The sequence below is a fragment of the Drosophila montana genome, unplaced genomic scaffold, assembly GCF_035044405.1.
Source record: "Drosophila montana isolate Dmon_TW-CO22-7 unplaced genomic scaffold, ASM3504440v1 contig_3217_1, whole genome shotgun sequence".
In the NCBI taxonomy this organism is placed as follows: Eukaryota; Metazoa; Arthropoda; class Insecta; order Diptera; family Drosophilidae; genus Drosophila; species Drosophila montana.
Window position 1 is genome coordinate 1,378,561 of NW_026998097.1, and position 20,783 is coordinate 1,399,343.

General features: G+C 40.2%; 1 protein-coding gene across 1 annotated transcript in view; it reads left to right on the forward strand.

The window, feature by feature from the left end:
* LOC135433319 (glycoprotein-N-acetylgalactosamine 3-beta-galactosyltransferase 1) overlaps positions 1 to 20,783 on the forward strand; it is a 122,480-nt gene that overhangs the window by 41,587 nt on the left and 60,110 nt on the right. The window contains exon 5 of the mRNA XM_064689335.1: positions 13,007 to 13,111. The gene's annotated coding sequence lies outside the window, so the exon portion shown is untranslated. The remainder of the gene's footprint in view (positions 1 to 13,006; positions 13,112 to 20,783) is intronic.

Here is a 20,783-nt window from a genome sequence, read left to right on the forward strand (position 1 = left end):
AGATACGGCCCTGAAAAGCTGTCATAAGGCAGCTAAAATTGGTTCTTTGTTTGTCTGATCGAGAATAAACAAAAACTGAATGTGACTTAAATGATAAAAATGTCAGAAAAGTGTCAAATGACGTCGACGAGGGCGACGAATGATGATAAAGAGCTCTGACTAAGCGGCTACCAGCACCCCTTTGCTCCATTTCTCTTGGGGGAGCTGCTTATAAAAAAAATATAAAAACAAAAAAAAAATGGATAATAATTAAACGCACGGGACACATTTGAATAGCACTTCTTTCTTATAAAGAGTCTGCCCTGCGTCTCACTTCCGTTTCTGTGCCTCCCCCCTCTCCGCTGACTGGCGATCGTGTTGCAGTTGCAGACGCAGTTGCATTACCATTTCCAGTTTCCATGGGTTCCCCGACCGGCGGCTCGACTTCGTCTTCGTCTTCTCGTTCTTCGTCTCCAGCAACGCCCCCTGCTTCCGCCGAGTCTGGGGCCAGCCTCTGGTGATCTTGCCGCTTGATTTATGCGCCGCCTTTACTGAAATTTTGTATCTAAATGTGGCATTTAAGTTATCAACAACAACAAGCAGCAACTTGTGGTCCGTCCACGGTCCGTTCCTGGCCATCTGCCGCCTGGCGGGGCGCGCGTTCTTGTATTCTCAATGCATGCCCTTCAGTTTTCAGCTCTTGCCTCATTTCTCTTGTATGCGTTTCTTAAATCCCTGAAATATTTCGCGGCATGATTTAGTTGCATTTCACGCACATCACACGCAACGCACGCGGCCATGACTACGGCCTACGGGGTGCGGGCCTGTGGGGCTATATGGACAATGTGAATGCGAGTTATTCGCGTGTGCGTAGCTGGCATATCTTCATATGCATGCATATACATATATTGGCAGGGGAACTCTACACTCGGGGTAGGTGTGCCACACAGCGGAGCCTCGTTGCCAGTTGCCAGTTTCCAGTCCACAGCTCCCGCTGCGTAAAACGTTGTGCCATCATTTTTTCGATATTTACAGCAAAAGTCGCTAAGACTGGCGGCCCATCAAAATAATCTGGGGCGCTGCAAATAGTGGGATATTCTCATTATGTGGACACGTTTGTATTAAGTTGTAGATGTTCAGTTGATTTAGCATGTGCAGGGTATTTAAAAAATATGTTATTTTTACCAGATACTAAAAGAGATTATAAATGAGTTTTGCAATCAGTTTCTTGCGTTACTTAATGGTTTTAATAATTTATAAATTTATTTATTCTGCATGATGATAAAAAACCGTTGTCGTTCTTTAGCCAAACCTAATTTTGAGTCTAATTTTCCATTCGTTGAGGTTTTTTGCTTATCCGATTTAAATTTTATATTTACTTTAAAGTGTATTTTCTTGTATTCTCATCTTTTAATATGCCCCTTAATTTCTTGTGCAGCGCATCAAAAATTTTGCAGCTTGCCGAAATTCGCTGATTCGCTTCCTTTTTTTCTGTCTTGTTTTTATTTTTGTGGCTCCATGGGGCTTTTTTGCGTTAACTTAAAACAAAAGCCTACCCAGAGCAACAGCTGCCTGCCAATCGACTCATTTCAGACCCAAGCCCAATTCCTTTATGACGCGTCTTAAAGTTTTTGTTTTTTCCCCCTTACTTTTTATTTAAATACACTTGAGGCTCTTAATTATATTGCTGCGTGTTTTATTTTGCTCTGCTTGGCTTGCCTTTTGTTGTTTTTTTTTTTTTTGTGATGGAGCAGAAATCACCTGCGGCGTTCCAATGGGTTTCCGTTTGTATTGCTCATTTTAGTTAGTTTTGTTTCGTTTTTGGCATGTGTTTCATCTTCCTGAGCAAGGCGGAAATTTAGTTTTCGCTAATGGCCGCTAATGAAGCAGCTCGTGTCCGACTCGCTGTTGGATATCTTAAGAGCTTGCAAATTAGGAGCAGGCTTTTAGTGGCCAGCTAATTAGCAACTGTTCTGCATTTACAACATGTTGGCCATTGTGTTGGGGCCAGCTCCAATGCCCGGTTATCATAATTAACAAGCTCGCGCATTGTCCAACTCTCAATATGGAATGCACACAATTGGATAGAGATTTCCGCCCCCAAATCTCAGTTAGCCCACCCATCGAGTTGCTTCCGTTGTTTCCTTTTTGGGGCCGCGCTGCAGGCACTTGAACCGCGTCAAGAGCGGGCCACACACACACACACACAGGCATAAACACACACACACACACTCTCGTACAGAAACCTCAACGTCGACGCCTGACAGTTGAGTTGGACAGGCCCAGAAGAGGCGTCGCTGTCGAGTGGCTAAAAAAGGAGAAATACATATTTTGCCTTTTTCTGTTGCCTTTTCATACAAATTGAATTTACAGCTATAATTCCAAGTATTCTCTGACTAAATTTAAATTATTGTAGACTAAAGGCAAAGTTTGCAACACTTTAAAGAGCTCCATTTAATCTGCAAGTTTGTCACTTTAAGCAAAAGAAACTAAATAGAAAGAATTTATTTATAGCTTGCATAAACTAGTTCCAAAAGTTAACATTTTTACCCTCCAGGGAATTAATATTTGTCTAAAAATATAAAACATATTTCATCAAGAACTTGAACCTGCGTAGTATTGATGAATGTGGTCTAACCTTTAAAGGGGCCATATAAATCATATACATATGTATATCTCATGTCGTTGCAAAGGTATTCCATCTTCGTTGTAAGAAAATATAATCCTAGGCTTGTATTAATTTTTTCTGTTTTATTTTTTGCCATCGCCTTTGGGCGCGACATTTTTGTCACCAGGCCGCGACGCCTGCGTCACATTTCATGAGAAAAAGTGCAGTCGGAGTTTGGGTCTGGAATGGACGAGGCGACGCGTCGGCACCGGAGTCTGGGGAACTCAAGTGGTGACAGCTCTGGTTTTGTAAGGGGCCTGTGGCTGATTATGGCCAGCACTTGGGCCTGGGCTACTGTTTGTATAGACTCCTGCGTCCAGTCAAAAACTATGCCCCGACACGACGATGATTTACAAATCTGTGGAAAAAGTTTTGAAAAACTCGAACTCATTGCGGTTGTGGTGCGTATCTGGTGTCACATTGTTTACACAGACAACTGTGGTGCGGTTTGTTGTTGTTGTTTTTGTTGTTGTTGTTGTTGTTGCTCTTGCACTTCAGGGGGATTTGTGAGATTAACGTGTTAAAAAATAAATATTTGGTCTAGTTAGTTTTCTCTGGCAATTTGTTATTCAACTCTCGACAACAGCAAAAACAAACAGAGACTCGGAGACAGAGCACCTCACAGCATGCACAGTTTTCCATTTCTGCAGTGTTTCATCTTTGCAGTTTTCCAGCAGCAGCAGCAGCAGAGGCAGTGGCAGTGGCAGTGGCAGCAGCAGTAACCCATCAACATCATCATCTCCAGCACATCCGCAACGTCGTCATCCTGGTCATGGTATCTCAGCTCTAGAGCTCAGCTTGTTGTTTTTGTTGTCGTTGTTGTTTGTTTGCTCTTTTTGAAATGTGCATAAATTCATTTTGGTAATGGGATTTTCCTTGGCTTCAAACTGTATCTTTTTCTTTCACTTTTTTTTCTGCTGTTGTTGTTCCTTTCTGTTGTGGGTGTTGCCTTTCGGTTTAAGAGATTTGTAGCTGCTTGTTGCCCATGGCAAATGTGCTTTTGCTCTGCATTTAATAAGCAACAGCTGCCAGCGGCAATGCGATTGCCACTGAATGATGAGGTCCAGCTTTGTGTTGAAATTAATTTGAATTATAAATTGTATACAATTTTGTAATTTGCACTTGTGCTTGCAATTATAATTCATTTATGGTTCATTTTAATTGCATGCAATATTTCGCATACTTTGAAATTCCGGATTATTGCAAAAATACAATTTAATTAATCAGTTTTTAATAAGTTTTTTTTTATAAAATTATTAGCTGGCAATTGTTAAACATTCATAATCAATAAATGGGCTTACTTAAATTTTATGCATATTTTGGGTATAGTTGAAAATTTATTTTATTTTAATCTCATTTTTAAAATAAATTTAATTTATTTATATAAGCGTTCTAAATGTGTGGAAATTGTGTTTTATATTCGATTCTTTTTTTTGTTATTTGGAATTAAATATTTTTAATTTGCAAATATATTTCAATATTTTCCGTTCTGCTCTTTTCACACTTTTCTTTCAATTATTTCATTCTCACTCTGCATTTGAGATCAAAGAGCATGCGAAAAACATTTTGTGCAACTTATTATCCTCGAGGCCATAATAAATTGAAAACGCCTGCCAATAGGCTGAGGTTTTCCATCATAGTTTGTGGTTGGGTATTTAAATGCATTTCCCATGAGCTAAGTACATTTTCCCAGGCCCATTAAATATCAAGCAAAATTGGAACAACAACAACCCTGCGAATAATTTTCAATAGATGACTAATTACGTCATGGTCAATTAGTTGTATTTGGGTCACAACTACTCAGCAGGGGGTTGCAGGGGTGTGGCCGGCTGCCCAAAAGGTGTGTGTGTGCGCGCGCTCTATATAGGGTCTGTCTGGTCAGTTAATGCTGATCGATAGGAAAATTATGGAAAAATTTAAATTAAACATGGGACGAGCTGCCTACACGGACATGAAGGGTTAAGATGGCCCTGGGGCATAGGTTCAACCCTTGTTGGTGTTCACCTTGTTGTTGCTGTTGTTGTTGTTGTTATTGTAATCATAGTTGTTGACATTTCGTAGCGTAAATTGGTATTTACATATGTCCCGTTGTCCTGTGCCGTTACAGAACCGATCAATGTGCCCCGCCTGCATTACCAATTGGGAAATTTTGTACATGTCCTTTGAGCTTTTCCGCAGGATAGCAGGCGGGGCACGGAGCTACCGAGTACATGTGTGTGTGAGTGTGTTATCGTTGTGTGCATGTTTATTTGGTGATTGTCCTTTCGTCCTCGTCGCAATGCAGCTGTTTCATGCCCATTTAACACCTTCAATCCGCTTTGCCTTTGCCTTTGGTACGTACCAATAGATACATAGATACATTTAAATATATTCTAGTACATATGTGTGTATGTATATATATGTATATTTGTTATATAACAAGCTGTGCTGGAAAAATATTATCGCTTGACATACTCTGCTTGTCAGCCTGGGCATGTTTGCGCGCTTCCCACGTCCTGTCTGTGCATTTGTATCTGTATCTTTCAGATGCACAAGGCAATTGGTTTATTTTCCAATACGGTAGCCGCTCAAATATGCCAACTGCACAGTGTTCCGGGGGCTCCGGGTAGCTGAGTTGGTTCAGAGCAAATGTAATTTGTGTAAACATTTGCCCAGTTTTCTCACTGATTTTTGGCTCTTGCTCGTTCGCTCCTTTCGAATCTTTTTTATGATAAACAGTGTGAGAAATCGTTGGATGGATGCCTCGTAAATTTCCTATTTGAAATTTTCACTTTGCATTTCGATTTTCGTGTTCGTCTCTTGTGTAAACACATCACAGATTCTGTTTCTGTTTCTGTTTCTGATTCGGATTCGAATTCATATGTCTGCAAAATTGTTCAACAACAAAATGTTGGCATATTATGGGTTAAATTTATGAGAATATTTGCTTGATATTTGGGCCAACGATGTCTTATTTTGTGGCACCGAAATGAAAATGTTTTTTGAAGACCTGAGCTCAATGCAATTTTCTTATTTTGAATACTATTTCCCAATGGATTTCGAAAGATTAACTATTGTGTTAGTGGGAATTAAGTCCATGGGGCATAAATTGCTAGTTTTGGTCACAGTTCACCGATAAAGATCTCAACCGTGCATTGTTTCTTGTAGATGAAGTCGCAAGCAGTAGTTCATTTAGTTGCATTCTCACCCAACTAAATGATCCCAAAAGATCCTACTGCATACGCTTGAGTGCGCCGCAGTGACACAACACTTTGTTAGCCCCGGAATTCTACAAAAATAGCAAGTAATGCTGCGGCTCGCAAGGAGCAGGATATTGCCACCCACAGACTGGCTGATACTAGGACCAACCGCATAGCTTACGCCCGAAACAATTTTCTGAAACAATTTTCCCATGAAAACAAGGCAAAAATTTACTCATATTTTTCACAACTCTAGTGCCAGCACATAGATCATTTTTAACAGGGGTTGCTGCTGGGATGCTGCTACTCGTGCGTGGCGCTCCCTCTGTCCTCCTGTCCCCGGTCCTCTGTCCTATGTCCTGTGGCCTGTGCACTCTCCCTTTCTCGGTTTCCTTTCGCTTTCATGTTGTTTTTCATGTTTATGTGCATTTAGTTAATCAGTTACGGCTCTTTGATAGTTGCTTCGGGGGCGGTTTGGATTACAAAAATTATAAAACACGTCACGCTTAATGAAACTTTATGGCGCCTACTTTGAAGCGCGGTGCGGGTGCGAGCGAGAGGCGCCACTCTCTTACCTGTTCACAATTAAGCGGCAGGTGTAGCAGCTTGCACGTGAACATTTACGAGCCCACATATCATTCCTGTTCATAGTTGTTATTGTTATTTCAAGCGTTCGCTGCTTGCCCTTCTCCTCCCCTCCCTCGAGTGGAAATCCGTTTGGTTTAACAACAGCTCCGGGCTCGATGCTCGGTGGTGCTCGGTGCTCGGTACTAGGGAACCCACACATAGTCATAGTTACATCCTCTTGTATGGGCGACGCCCCCTCCGGCCCGGGCACATACATCAAAATTAACTGAAATGTCAGCTGCAGTTACAACAACAACAACAACAACAACAACCGCTGTGAGCAACAACTAACTATTTTCACTGGCCAACACCGAGTTGTTCGCATTGTTGTTTTTTATGTGTTTATAATTCATGCTCATTCATCTTACACATACTGCCATACAACTGCCATACACATACAACTGCCATTGCCACTGGCTCCGGCTCTGGCTCTGGCTCCGGCCATGGACTCTGGGTCTGTCATATTGGTATTAAATGTTAAGACCAGGCAACGTCAACCTTACTACAAAGATAATTACAATTGTGTCATATTTTTCTCATTAGCGCAGACTTCGGACTTACTGTATGCTCGACATGTCGCGGGGGTCGCACAGCTCTCTACACGGTTTTCCATTGCTCATCATATGGGGGGCGCATCGTTAGCTGCTTGCCACGCCCTCCATTTGAAGTGCGCACCTTTTCGACTTGACTCGAACTGCAGTTGCTGTTGTTAATTAGCTACACTTGATTACTTTCGAAAATTACAACTGTCAACGTATTATTTATGATTAAAAATGCATTTCTGTTGCAATTTCCAATTTTTAATGATATTTTCCTGTGCTCTGTTTCTCAAATGGCAAGGGAGCATATCTGGAGGCAATCAATTTAAAATATATGAATATTGAGTAGGCTCTTTAAATGAAGAACTAAATTCTTATGCCACGTTCAAGCTAGCTTAATTTGTATTTTAATCATTTTCATTACTAGGAACAGAGTATCTCACAATGCATATTTCAATAAATTAATGTCTTCTTTAGATGAAACTGAAACTTTAAGTATAGCTTCACTTAAGCATGCTCTAAGAAAATAGCTTCATGCGTAAATTGAATTTCTTGTTTCATTAGCAAACTTTTAGCTCATATGCCATAAAAGTTTAATTCATCTTGCAAAGAACAGAACATGTTTTCTCCCAAGAATAATTTATCGCAACGCGTCACAAGTTTCTTATTTTATTACCCAATTTATATCTCATACATATATGATTCCCTAACTCTTTTCTTGACGCAAAGAGGGAAACGAAACTTGGTGCTCTAAAGAGAAACCGCAAGTTTTTAATTGCATTAAGAGAATTTTGACTTATATGAAATATTCTTTGCAAATGAGAAAAATTTCAAATCGAAAGAAGTAAAAGTATTCCAGTCGGTTGTGTCCGACTGAGGGATACCCTGAACCTTCTACTAAATGCAGCTCGCGATCGTTTGCTTTAGTATTAAAACAATTATTTTTTTAAACAAATTAAGTTCCTCGTACCGAAGTCGAACTCGCAGTTGCATTCAACGTTGCCACCGCCTCATACCTCACAGCCATACCAAGAATTTAATTTTAATGAAAATTAATTGCACATTCACAGAGCACTATATGCGATACAAACGTGGTGTATTTGTATATATGTGTGCACACGCTTACAAAAATCCTTGCAATTTGCGCTTGCTGCCGCAACCACGTGGTCTTGCCAATATAACCGCATGATTTCTTGAATAACTTCTGTTTGTTAACCTTTTTGGATGAAATGTTCAGCAGCAGATTAAATTGTGCGATAAAATATTCCTATATTCTTAAAAAGACAACAGCATTAAATTGGTTGCTAATTGGTGGGTGGATTGAATTGATTTATTTATTGGACTTATAGCTATGTCGGAGTGGCGGGGGGTGTGGTTGGCAATATCTATAGAACGAAAGATACTGGATATATACTGTATATACTATTCTAATAGCTGCATGCCAATTTTGGTGACAAGCTCTTAAAACCAAAGAGATTTTCTCTAAAAACATAATTTCGATAACGATTTCTTATCGATCATAAGAAACGGGAAAAGTTATCAGATTTTCAAGAGATTAAGAGAGACGGACATGGCTAGATGGACTCAGCTATTGATGCTGATCAAAATGTATCTTTATACTTTATGGGATCGGAGATAATTCCTTCTGCCTGTGGCATACATTTGCATACAACAATTTTTATGGGTTTAGGGTATAAGAAAGGGTCTCCAATTTATGGCGAGTTTCCTAAGCCCATTACTCAACTTGAATCCCATTAATAAGCCTTTCCCAAGCTTTTTAATTTCAATTAGTGAATTTCTTAAGCAAACAAATTTATTGATACACTTTGACTAAGGAGAAATAGCCACGAAAATATGTCGCTATCAATTAGTAGAATCTCATATCGAGCACGCCTCGGAGCACAAATGGCTGGGCCTGTCCCTGAGGAGTTCCAGTTAACCTCAACATGACATCTCTTAAATATATGTGTAAATACCTGCGCATAAAGCTGACACACATGATCAAATTATCGGCCTGACATGTTCAACGGAAAGTATCTGCTAAATACGTTCGAGCGTTGATCAAATGAACTGCCGCCTGATCTACGAGTAGAATGTGGCCTGTGGCCCAACCACAATTTGCCCCACTTGGCCAGCTGTGTGGTTGGTGTGAATGCAATCACTTCCGTTTCACTGGTTCTGCGTTGCCCCTTTGAAGTGATCGTGCGTTCTGATAAAAGCCAAAGGCGACTGCTTCGTACGTTTCGTATCTTGTATCTGGTGCGAGTATCTTGTATCTGACGGATAGGCATCGCTGTGCCGTTTACCTTGCCTCAGTTTCTGTTTGATGTGCTCTGTTGATATTTCTATGGCAATTAATTGATTGTGACAGATTGCTATGAAGTGCTCAAACCCCTCACACAGACCACCTCTCCCCTTCGATTCTCTGCATCTCCGCCTGACTGACACTTTTGTGTTGTGTCATGCGTTTAAATTGAGAAAAATTCAGCGTTCCGTCAGGGGGCAACACACACACACACACACATCGACTAGTGCTGATGGCTCGCTGCATCCTCAGCCAGACAATGTCTTCCAGCAAAAAGTAATACATTCTGTTTACATGGCGCAAATCTAGCAGCAATTGCCATGAAAGACGCAAAAAAGCTTCTGCTGCCATTCGATGGCACTGCTGATATGCAAAACAGATGTCGCCGCATGTCGTTGCATGCCGCTGATGTGGCCGATGTTGCCGTTGTTGCTGATGTTCCGCAGTTCGGACTGTCATCAAAACTGTTGTCCCAACATGCATATTAATTTTATTGCTAACAATAACAAATCCATCGACAACTATTGTGAAATGCATTTAATAGTAGCACTAAAACGCAGCAACAATGCAAGCGTCAACAAAAGAATGCATTGTCGATGGCGGTTAGGGAGTAGCCGACTAACGTACGTACCCTGCAATGACAACTCCTGTGTTAATTCAACTGAAAGTTGAATGTTTGCCAATGATAAAGACTTCAACATAATTGCTTCTGTTGCTTAAGGCCCCAAACAATAAGTAATACATGTATTAAACATTTGTCACAATTAATAATAATTAATAAATATGTATTATTTACCAGGGCTGCAAACTGAAATATTCGTAGGTAGCTCGGCTCCAACTCTCTTTGATTCGAGCTTTTCACATCTATAAGCCCACTTTTTTTTCAAACCTGGATTAATCATAAAAAAATGTGTTATCTTGAATGTACAATTTCCCTTTGCGACGAAAATATTTTTAGCCGTATATATTTTCATAAGCAATGCGGGCTAAATTTGATTTTCACTCAAGAATTATAGCTAACAAATATGGTTTGCTTAATTTTATATTTTTGCTGAGTCCCACACAAATGTTTTTTATTTTAAGTGAACATTTTTTAAAATTTAATATGGCTATGTTCGGATTTCGATTCATACATCCCTAATAATTAAAATGTACCTACGAATTGGTGTAAAGTCGTGAATATATGGATATTAAGTCCACACTTTATATAGTTAGGTCTTATTTAATAATTTTGCTCTCTACTCATTTTAGTTAATAATAATAATGTTGCTCATACGTTTAATATTATATACATTTCTTTAATAAATATAAGGTTATATTTATTTTATATTTTCATATTTATACATTATAGTCTAAATCCAATTTTGTTCAATTTCAAACCTTGTCATGCATTCGACGTTCTCTATAAGAGCACTTACATTGAAATGCAGGGTATACAATGCAATGAAGCGAGGGAGCAAAGGAGCATCAGAGTTGACAACAAGTGGGGGACACCTCGGACTCGCTCTCTGCGCTGTCAACTGACAGCCTGTCACTGACAGGGCACAGTCTGTAGTCAGTGTCGTCATTGTTGTCGTTGTCACCGTTGTACGTTGCTGTTGTTGTTGTTGTTGTTGCAGTTGTTGTTGGTTTGCCACATGTGCAGCAGCAGCAGCAGCAGAGAACAAAAACAAACTATAAGATTTTATTGCTTTCTCGCATGTGAAGAACTACGCGAAGTTGATGCTGCAGGTTGCTGCGGGTTGATGCTTCTGCCTCTGCTGCTGCTGCTGCCACTTCCACTGCTTCTGCTACTGCTGCCAGTGGCAGGAAGCAACAAGCCGATGCCTGGCAAAACCCTAAAAGAAGCTACAACATTCCCCGCCTCGCCTGCCCAGCATTCAACGGCAACTGCAAACAAGGGCGTTGCACGAGCTGTCAAAATGAGCAATTACTTTGCAAAAATGTTGCACAACTCACGTGTTCTATGCGCTGCAGCCCGTACAGATTTTGCTGCTTCGGCTTCCACCCAATCCCGTCGCTCTGCGTCCCTCTGACAATTGTGCCTGCCACCCCCCGCAGCACTGCACAAGTCGTTTGTCTTGTTGGGCTGCTGTTTGGCAAAGTTTTCGTTGCGCTACCCCCCAAAAACTGGCATTTGGAATATGGAAATTGATAGTGTAACTTACTTATTGTTAAGTTACGGACTTATGCAGCAAATGCCTGTCTGCAGCTGCCTGGTAATTAATTGTTAGGGCTAATTACCTGACAAACAGGTGCTCAAGTTACAGAGGTTAACATGTTAACATGGGAGCAGTTAAGTACGTATTGTTACCTTCTAAGCCTGAAATTTGCTTTTTGTGACTTGTTTAGAATAGGGAACAAGATCTCTTTCGGTTACAGGCAAACATTCATTCACATTTAAGCTTAAACACTTTGGGAATTATATTTGAAGTGAAAGTTGTTTTTTTGCCGGACCGGATAAAATAAATTGTTAACTATTCGTCAGCATTTTCACGCTTAAACCATGTGCGAATTATTAGCACTCATCCTGAAAATAATTGGCTGGTACTTCTCTTACTTAGCACAGCCTGTTCCCAAGTGGTTTCTCACGACATTCTATTAGTACAAATGGCTAGCCACACCCATTAGCATCCAGGTGAGACCCCGGCCCCTTAAAACACTGCCACCTGCACTTAATGCCCTGACCACAATTGTAGTAGCCCATTAAAATTTCGACTCAACCTCAACCTAATGCTGGCATTTCGTGCTCACTATTCCTGGACCAATTTTTTTCTTCTCTTTTCCGCGCCTCCCATCACACACGTGAAAGATGTTGACGTTTACGACGCAGACGAGACTCCGTCACCGTCGCCGTCTCCGGCTCTGATGATGATGATGCGGACTGCGGCGACGACGATGACGTTTGAGCCAGTCAAAGAGTGTTCCAACATGCTGGCAACGCTTCTGCGGGTGTTAAATGTGTTGCCACTGGCACTGGCTGCAGTTGCCCCCCCTTTTACTCCACTTTTCTTTATTTCTTCTTCATTTTTTTTTTTCGTATTTCGGGGCAACTTTTGCCGTTCATTTAATGGCTTCATTTTTGCTTTGACATTTTTCCATGTAGCTCGTAGCTCTCGTTTTTCCTGCTGGCATGTTTGTTGTGCTGTCAGCCTGTCAAGCTTCTCCCTCGCCTTCAGCGCGCTTCTTCCCAAGTTGTTCGTTGCTCTCTTTTTGGCCTTTTAAACTAATTGCATTGCCGTGTGTCTGTTAGTGGATGTGTGTGTGCGCGTGTGTGTGTGTGCTGGAAGAAAAGTGCAATAACTATTTAAATGATTGCATAGCGCACATGTGACAGCCACAACCGCGGACTCAGCCTCACTCTCCACAGGTGGTAAACGGGATACCCTTGGTATTTTCTCTTTTACCAAAAGCCAGACAAGGCTTACTTTACACCCCTTCTTTGTGATTCTCATGAATTGAAGTTAAGCTTAAATAGTTTCATACTTTCTCGTACTGTCATTTTAATTTACTCTTTTGCGCTATGTCTTTCTTTTTGTCTCTTCCTCTCTTTCTTTCTCTCTTTCTCTTTCTCTCTCTCTCTCTCTCGCTCACTTACTTTCTATATCTCTTTCTCTCTCTCTCTCTTTCACTCACTCACTCTTTTTATATTATTTGCCTGGTCTCTTCTCTTGATCTTTCTAATCTGTTCTCAACATTTTTCTTTCAGTGATGTACATATATAAATGTTTGCCTAACTCAGCTAATAGGGATAAATCTAATATTAAAAAAATAATAAATGAAAATTATTATGCATGTGTACGGAATATTTGGGGTAAGTACATATTTACATTAAATTGATATAGTTATTCATAACATTATTTTTATGTTAAGACTTGTTGCTTCCCTATTTACCACAAGAATACAAAATTCGAGCTTTTAATCTCATTTAATAATGAAATACTTAAATTACAAAGTTTTTGTCTTTAGCATTGTTTAAAAATGTATAATATTATATTTAATAATATATGTGATTTGACTGCATAATTATTTTATAGAATTCAAGGAAAGCCTTTATTGGACGTTACTATTTTATTTTGCGTGTTTTAAATTTGAAGAGCATTCGTTGTTCGCTTAGACTCTGCTCAATAGTTGTTTTTGCTTCCAAGTGCCAATTAAATGTTGCTTATGTTTGATTATTGCTGTCAATTCAGTTCCAAATTTACGTCGGTTGGCTGTTGTGGATGCCGCGCCAGTCTCTTCCAGCTGTTTGTCGTCAATGCAGCAGGAGCTGGAGGTGGTGGCAAGTGCCAGAATTCTTTTAAATGCTTTTCACTAGAAATGCTGGCACTCTCAATGCGGGGGAGCGGGCGTGTGAAGGAGATGCAGTGTGTTGACCGACACTACGAAACCGCCCCAAATTGCGGAGGCGTGACCTCCGACGACTTCCTGTATTGCCTGATAATGCTGCTGAAATGCTGAAATGCTTGGCAATCAATTAATCATAATTCTGATAGCACAAAACATGTTGCAACACGACCGCAACAGCAACTGAAAGCCGAAAAGGCTAAATCGATAGCACGAAAATCTGAACCCCAATGCCTCCCCAACCCCACGTCCACCTTCTGCACTAAGCAATTGTGAGTGTGAAAAACCATAACATGTGCTTATCACATCGCAAACACAAATACAGAACACTCTACAAGCACACGCACGCACACACTCATGTGTGGCTGAAAACCATGACAAATTAAAGACAACTCCCCCTGATTCCAATTCCAATTCCAATTCCAGTGCAAAGCCCGAACCCAATCCAATTCGGAGTCTAAACCATATTCGAAACGTGCCACATTGCGGCATAAACGATAATTACATTTGGCAGAGTCGCCGTTTACCTACACGACATGGCGACATATATTCGTATTATCCTTATTGATCCTTATGGACGCGGCTTATATGCAATTCGAGGACGTTGATAAATTGTAACAAACTGCAGCTAAAGGAAAAATATCTATAAAACTCAAGAACTGCTCTCGACATGTGCATTATAATCGGGTTTTTCTTGCTCTCTGCACAATGGAAAATGATGCAGTGCCTTTTTGCTGGGCACTTTTCTTCGGGAAATTTATCGCATATGTCGCAAGTCTCACATGATATGCCAGATTCTCGACTGTCTCTCTGGTGCCATTGTAATTTTTAATGGTCTGCCGGCGTTGCTTCCTGCAGGTCATGCCGCCAGCCCGGGCGTTAGCCCAGGAGGCAGGCGGAGCAGCATTTGGTCTGTTGGTTTGTAATAGAATTTTTGCATTGCATTTGGTCTGAGCTGAGCTGCCTGCAGCGATAAATGTGATAAATGAAGCTTTAGCTGGTCTTGTTTTTGGTCTGCATAGAAATGCATTATGCAGATGGCCGCACCGAAGGATTTATAACCCTGATGTTTGTCTTGGTAATAGCCCAAGTCGACACATAGGATAAAAATATTAGCCAGCATTATTGCGAGAGCGTTCAGTTTTATGTTGTCGGAGGCACTTGCAATGTTCACTTCAAGCCAAATGTTTTGAGTCCAAAAAAGATAGAAGTCCATTCCGTCAGTGAGTCGGTTACATATTTTAAGTCTAAGGGTCAGTTGTGTTTGGTATATTGACAAATATAATATTTGATTTTTCAAATATATTTAGCTCAAGTAACTCCTGCCCTCGCTTACCTTTCGGTTCATAATTTTATGTGCCTCCCATTCTGACTGCCTTTTTATGGCCGCGGGGGCCAAATGCAAACTATTGTAGTTTATGACAAATAAATATATTTTTATTGCACTTCCTGCAATTTATTGCAATGCAGTTTCGCACTTTGCAGTTGTCAATTCGTTCTGCTTATCGATAGCCGCAACATTTTGATAAGCGCGAGGGCAGCTGGTTTATTTGTTATACTTGGTCCGTATTTATTTTAAAAGCATCGCCAGCTATTTCACATTGTATATGATAATCGTTATATTTCGTATTTATTTGCATATATGAAAATAGCAGGCGAACTGGCGACAGGCGACTGAGAGTATCCGAGTCTCCGAGTATCCTCATATATAGGATATATAAGGCAATGCGCGTGCACAGAATTTTAAATCGAAATATAAACACAGACAGTGCAGACATTGGGTTAAGGGCGGGGGCAGGGGTCGGGTAGGAGGGTAGGAGCACGGCACACTTAAAAGATTAACCATAAGCGCACGGCACACGAAACAAGGTTCGGGGTTTCAGCTCACAGTTCTTCATATAAGTACATATACTCGTACCTATCTATAAACAAACACACACACACACACACTCACATATATGTTAAATTGTTGTTGGTTTTGTTCTGTTTTTTGGGCTTTATTTTTGTTAAATATTAAACATTGCTTGAGCTGCTGAAAACAATAACAATAAAGCCGCTCACCTCTTTATAATTGAAAACGGGTTGTCTCGCCTCCTATTTATGTATATATTCTTTTTTTTGGGAGGAGGCTTTTGTTCCTTAAACTGATTTTAATTTTAACGTTGATAAGTTGACGTACGGTCCTTATTTTTGCTCTATTCGCGAGTGAGGAACATCGAATATGAAGAGCAAAAGATACAAAAGTTCAGAAAGTGGAAAACAAATATTCTCTTTAGTTGATCCATCTGACAATCTGCTGTTTTAGAACAAATCATATATTAACTAAGTAGCTAAAATTTCGCTTTATTACCTGATGGGTATTATTCATGAAGGAATGTGTTTAACATTACGAGAATATTTTTTTAAATTTTAGAAATCATCATTTACTTGAGTATCAGAGGTTCTATATAAGTAATATACTGAAATGATAGTAATTTTCGCTTTTGCGATATGTTAAATATTTCTAGACTAGTCTGTTATATTTTAAAAAGAAATCATAAACTGACACAGAGAACCTAAATAATAATGATATTCTGAAATTTTTTTTTTCTATTGAGATCCTGAAGTTACAGAGGATCTGCATAATAATGAAATTCTCCTGAAAGATATAGATAGAAATGATTAAATTATGGGACATGCTTAATATTTCCAGACTAGTCGGCTATAAATTGAAAATATTAAGAGCCTTAAGATACAGAGGATATACTAGATATTTGCCTGAAAGATAATAATATGGGAATTCCCAATTTTTAAAAATAATCAGGCCTTAGCGATACAGAGTATGTGAATAACAACGATATTCTCCTAAAAGATATAGATATGGGTTCTCAATTGAAGAATGCGTTTTGTATTTCGAGAAAAGTCGTTAATTTGTGCTTGACTATGCTCTTAAAATACTTTAAAAATAATATATATTTGGTTGGAAAGCGTATTCCATCTTCGTGCTGCCTCAGCTGTATTTTGTTTAAGTTGGTTTCTTGTCTTTTATTTACATACGCGACTGCACACCGACAATTTGTTTGCCTTTGTTTTCTGTCAATATCGCAGGAGCAGAGCGCACTTGTCGTCATCATCATCATCTCCATCTTCAGCTACGGTCTGGGTCTGTGCCTTGGGTAAACAGAAAATCCCACGCACGTCGGTTTACGTAACAGATAGATAGAGAGAGGGAGAGAGAGGACGGGACAGGGAGAAAAGGATAGCGAGAATTGCAGCGACTCTTGAGGGTCTGAGGCAATGCAAGTTTTACCGCCAAAATCCACTTGACTTTTTGTCAGATACTTGAGCAAGTCAAACTGTCGGTCTCTGAGCTGTGTTCCAGCTCTGCTTCTTGCCGCCTTACGGGTTTCTAATTATAAACTGCTCAGTCAGCAGTCAGTGGAGCGACCCGTAAACCCTTTGCAAGTTCCAAGTTCATGAACTTGTGCATTGAACTTCGGCCAGTCAGCCAAGCCGAAAACCAACTTGAAAACGGCTTCTGCATCGAGTTTAGACACGAATTTTCTTTTTTCAGCTCCTGTTGTTGTTGCTCTTGTTGTTGTTGTTGTGGAAGTGTTTGTTTTCATTAGGTTGCAGTAGCCATCTGTTCTTACTTGCAATTGCCGCAGACTTTTAATTTGTGTGGATTTCCAGTTCCGTTCTACACAACGATGCACGGCCCCTTGGCCGAGGTCGAGGTCGATGGTTGCAGTTGAGGTTGAGGTTCCGCTGTCGTGCCATGTAATGTAAAGTGGAAGTTGTAATTTAGTTAGCTCCAAATGACTTTTCGGCACAACATTATCATTATGTGCATTTAATTGCTGTTTGTCTTCCACTTCAACTCCAACTCTTCTCTCTCTCTTCTTTTCGAGACGCCATTCACTAATTTGTGTGAACTTCCTCTGATTGCAGAAGATTCTTGACTTTTTGTATTGCTCATCGGAAATGAGGCGCAGGTTTTGTTCATATTTCTTAAAATAATATGAATGGATAAAGGACAACTCGATTCAATGAATAAAGGTATTAATTATAGTAATAATAAGTAATTAAATCTGTGATTATTTTTATCGAATCTTTAAGCTAGCCCAACAAAAGCTACTATAGGACTTTAAAATACAGTCACATGTGGACTGTGAACTCTCTCTCTCTCTCTTTGTTCCATTTTAATTTTCATTTGATATGAAGCGGAATAGTTGTCCAGCATATCTACTGGCTGCACTTACATATTATTAAATGTGAATAGTTTTGTCTGTGCCACAGCGTATACTCATTTACGAGGCTCGTCGTGGCACAGGACATGGCCACAGAGACCGACAACTGTCCACAACCACAAAACACATCAACGGCAGCGGGCAGCAAACAGAAAAACGTTGAAATTAATGAGAAAATTCTCAGCTTGATATAAAAAACCACAAGATAACACAACGGGACAGGAGCTAGTAGGACTGTAGTCGTACTGGCATTCAGTATATACGCCCGGATATGCAAGTCCAGCTACAAATGCAAAGCGCCAACATCACGTAGTCGAGAGGGAAAAACTTCAGAGCAGATAAAAATTGCAATGCATTTAACAGCATTAAGAGCCCAACAACAAAGTGCTAAATAAAATTTGCAAAAAAGAAGGCAACAAAAAGAAAATTAAAAGGAAAAACTTGCAAATGATATTAACAGCGAAAAGGACATTTAATAAAAACACAACTGGCTGCAGATCTAGTCGGGAATCTGGAGTAGGTTGTGGCTGGCGGATTTTTGCCCGCCATTAGTTGGCTTAGTTATGCGCTATCTTTTAATGACACCCGCTGCTAGCCATAAAAGCAATCATATAGCAGTTGCAGTAGCAGCAGCAGTAACTGTGCCACTTGCAGTTGCAGTGGCACTCGAATCCATTCGCCATATGCATACAAGTGCTCCAGCGCTGCCAGCGACGACACGTGGCAGCCGCAATTGCTGCCCGGGATTGGGTTGGGTGGCTAGGGAGTGCCCACTTCCCGCTGGAGCTGCCACGAGGCAAGCGTTTGCCGGTCACGTGCAGCAACTTCAGCTTACAACGCCCAGAGCTGCCGGCGATGGTGGGAGTTGTGGGCGGTCTATGTAGCTGGCGGGTAAAGGTGGGGGAGCGTTACTTGCAGTTGAACGCTTTGCCAACTTAATTTTCATTTGGCTGTACACAGTTTACCTGGCTGCGATATTCCATACCCAACCGCATCATCAGCGACGTCATCCGCATCATCGTTGACGGATGCGTTCATTCACTTGGAATGGCAAACAAGTAAGCCAAGTATGACGACATTTAAATGTTCTTGATGTGTTGCCAAGTACATGGACTCTTTAACTGAATAACACTTTTTTAAAAGCGGAATTGAAGGAAATGTTTGTTTAGATGATTTTGGAATTATTTGCTTAAAGAATTGTGAACAATTTTCCTTTATTATATAGAAATGGGCTTTGTTTTATTAAGTTTTTTATTTATTTTATAAATATTTGCCTTTGTCATATAGAAATGGATTTCAGTTTTATCTAGCTTTAGATTATAGTACATATTTTATTTTATTTTAATATATTGCCAACTAACTGTTTGCACATAGTTCAAATACCCAATGAAAGTACATGAAAATTGGCTGGCATTTCAATTTTTGCCAATTGATTGCAATTTTTATGATTAATGCTCGGCTGTTTGCGAGAGAGAGAGAGAGAGAGAGAGAGAGGGTGGAGGGAAAGCACTTTGTTTGGCACTAATACAGATACGCTGGCAATTTAATTAAAGTGCCGTGCCTGTGCGCCGATAATTATGCAACAGCTTTTCTCTTTGATGCGTTTATCGATTTATTGAAGTGTTAACCAACACTGCGGCCAGTTGTTGATATGCCTCGATGTATGTTATCCAATAACTCCCACAGACGCGCACTCGCACACACATTGATTGACGTCATGTGGTTATTTTGCCGCTGCCGCTGCCGCTGCCACTCCCCCTTGGCCCAACGCCCACACACTAATGACACGCTTCAACGCGTTTTACATTGATTTCGCCTCGTTGACGCGTTATTTATTATTATTTTGCTGCATGTCGCCCACATTTAAATTTATTTGTATTTTTTTCGCTTTTTTATTTTGTTTTCGCATTTAATAATTTTCATCGTCGGGTTCTTTCAATGGAATTGTGAAATTATTTTTTTGCTGTAAATTTAAAAGCGCACTTTATGCGCACACACGCTCCATATTTATAAAAATATAAATGCATAGTAATTAAAAGGTAAATCGACTTTCGTTGCGCTCAATTAAGGATATAATTTAATCAATAGTCCGGCGAGCGAATAATCCATAACTATAAATGAAAGTAGATGTTGTGTGATTATTCCATTGAGCCCTTACCAGCACTGGCAGCGCAGTTTCCATCTGGTTATTTCAATTAATTTAACTATGACGCACTTAAAACCTCTTTCGAAAATTAGCCCGCACAAAGAATATTAATCTAGCCGAAAAGTATAACTCCCCTGATATTAATTAACTCAACAGCGAGCGCACCCACGTCCACATCCTGCCACCTGCGCTGCGCTGCGCTGCTCTTCTCCTGTCTCCGGCCTCTGAAAGTCCATTAAGTTGGGCGGCATTCTAAGCACTTGCCAAACAATTAAAATAATTTTCCACATACTCTTATCGTCCCTCGACGCAATGCACTATGTACAATAAGAACAACAGCAACAACAAAGTTTTTTTCAAAAGACTAAAATTGCCAGCACTTAACTCTGACAGTGTCCAACTGTACTTTCAGGCCAGGACATGGCTCCGAACATGCTGTAGATGCCTAGGCAAACGCCAGGCGGCCGTTGGTTGACGTCAACGTTTGGGAAAATTTGTGCTACTCTTGTGCAGACTTCTAAACACCCTAACCAAAGCAGCGAAAGCGCAGCTGATCAAGTAGATGCGACTCCATATTTCTAAACAAACATCAGAGATCAGAGATTATTAACTGATTTCAAATTTGGCTTTGATAAAAGCTGTAGAAATTTTCGAAATCTTCTTTAATTATATTAAAAAAATTAAGATATTTCATATGTCTGACAAGTCTGAATAATCAGGTTAGGGCATCAAAATTGCTTCTATGCAGACTTGGTGTAGTTGTT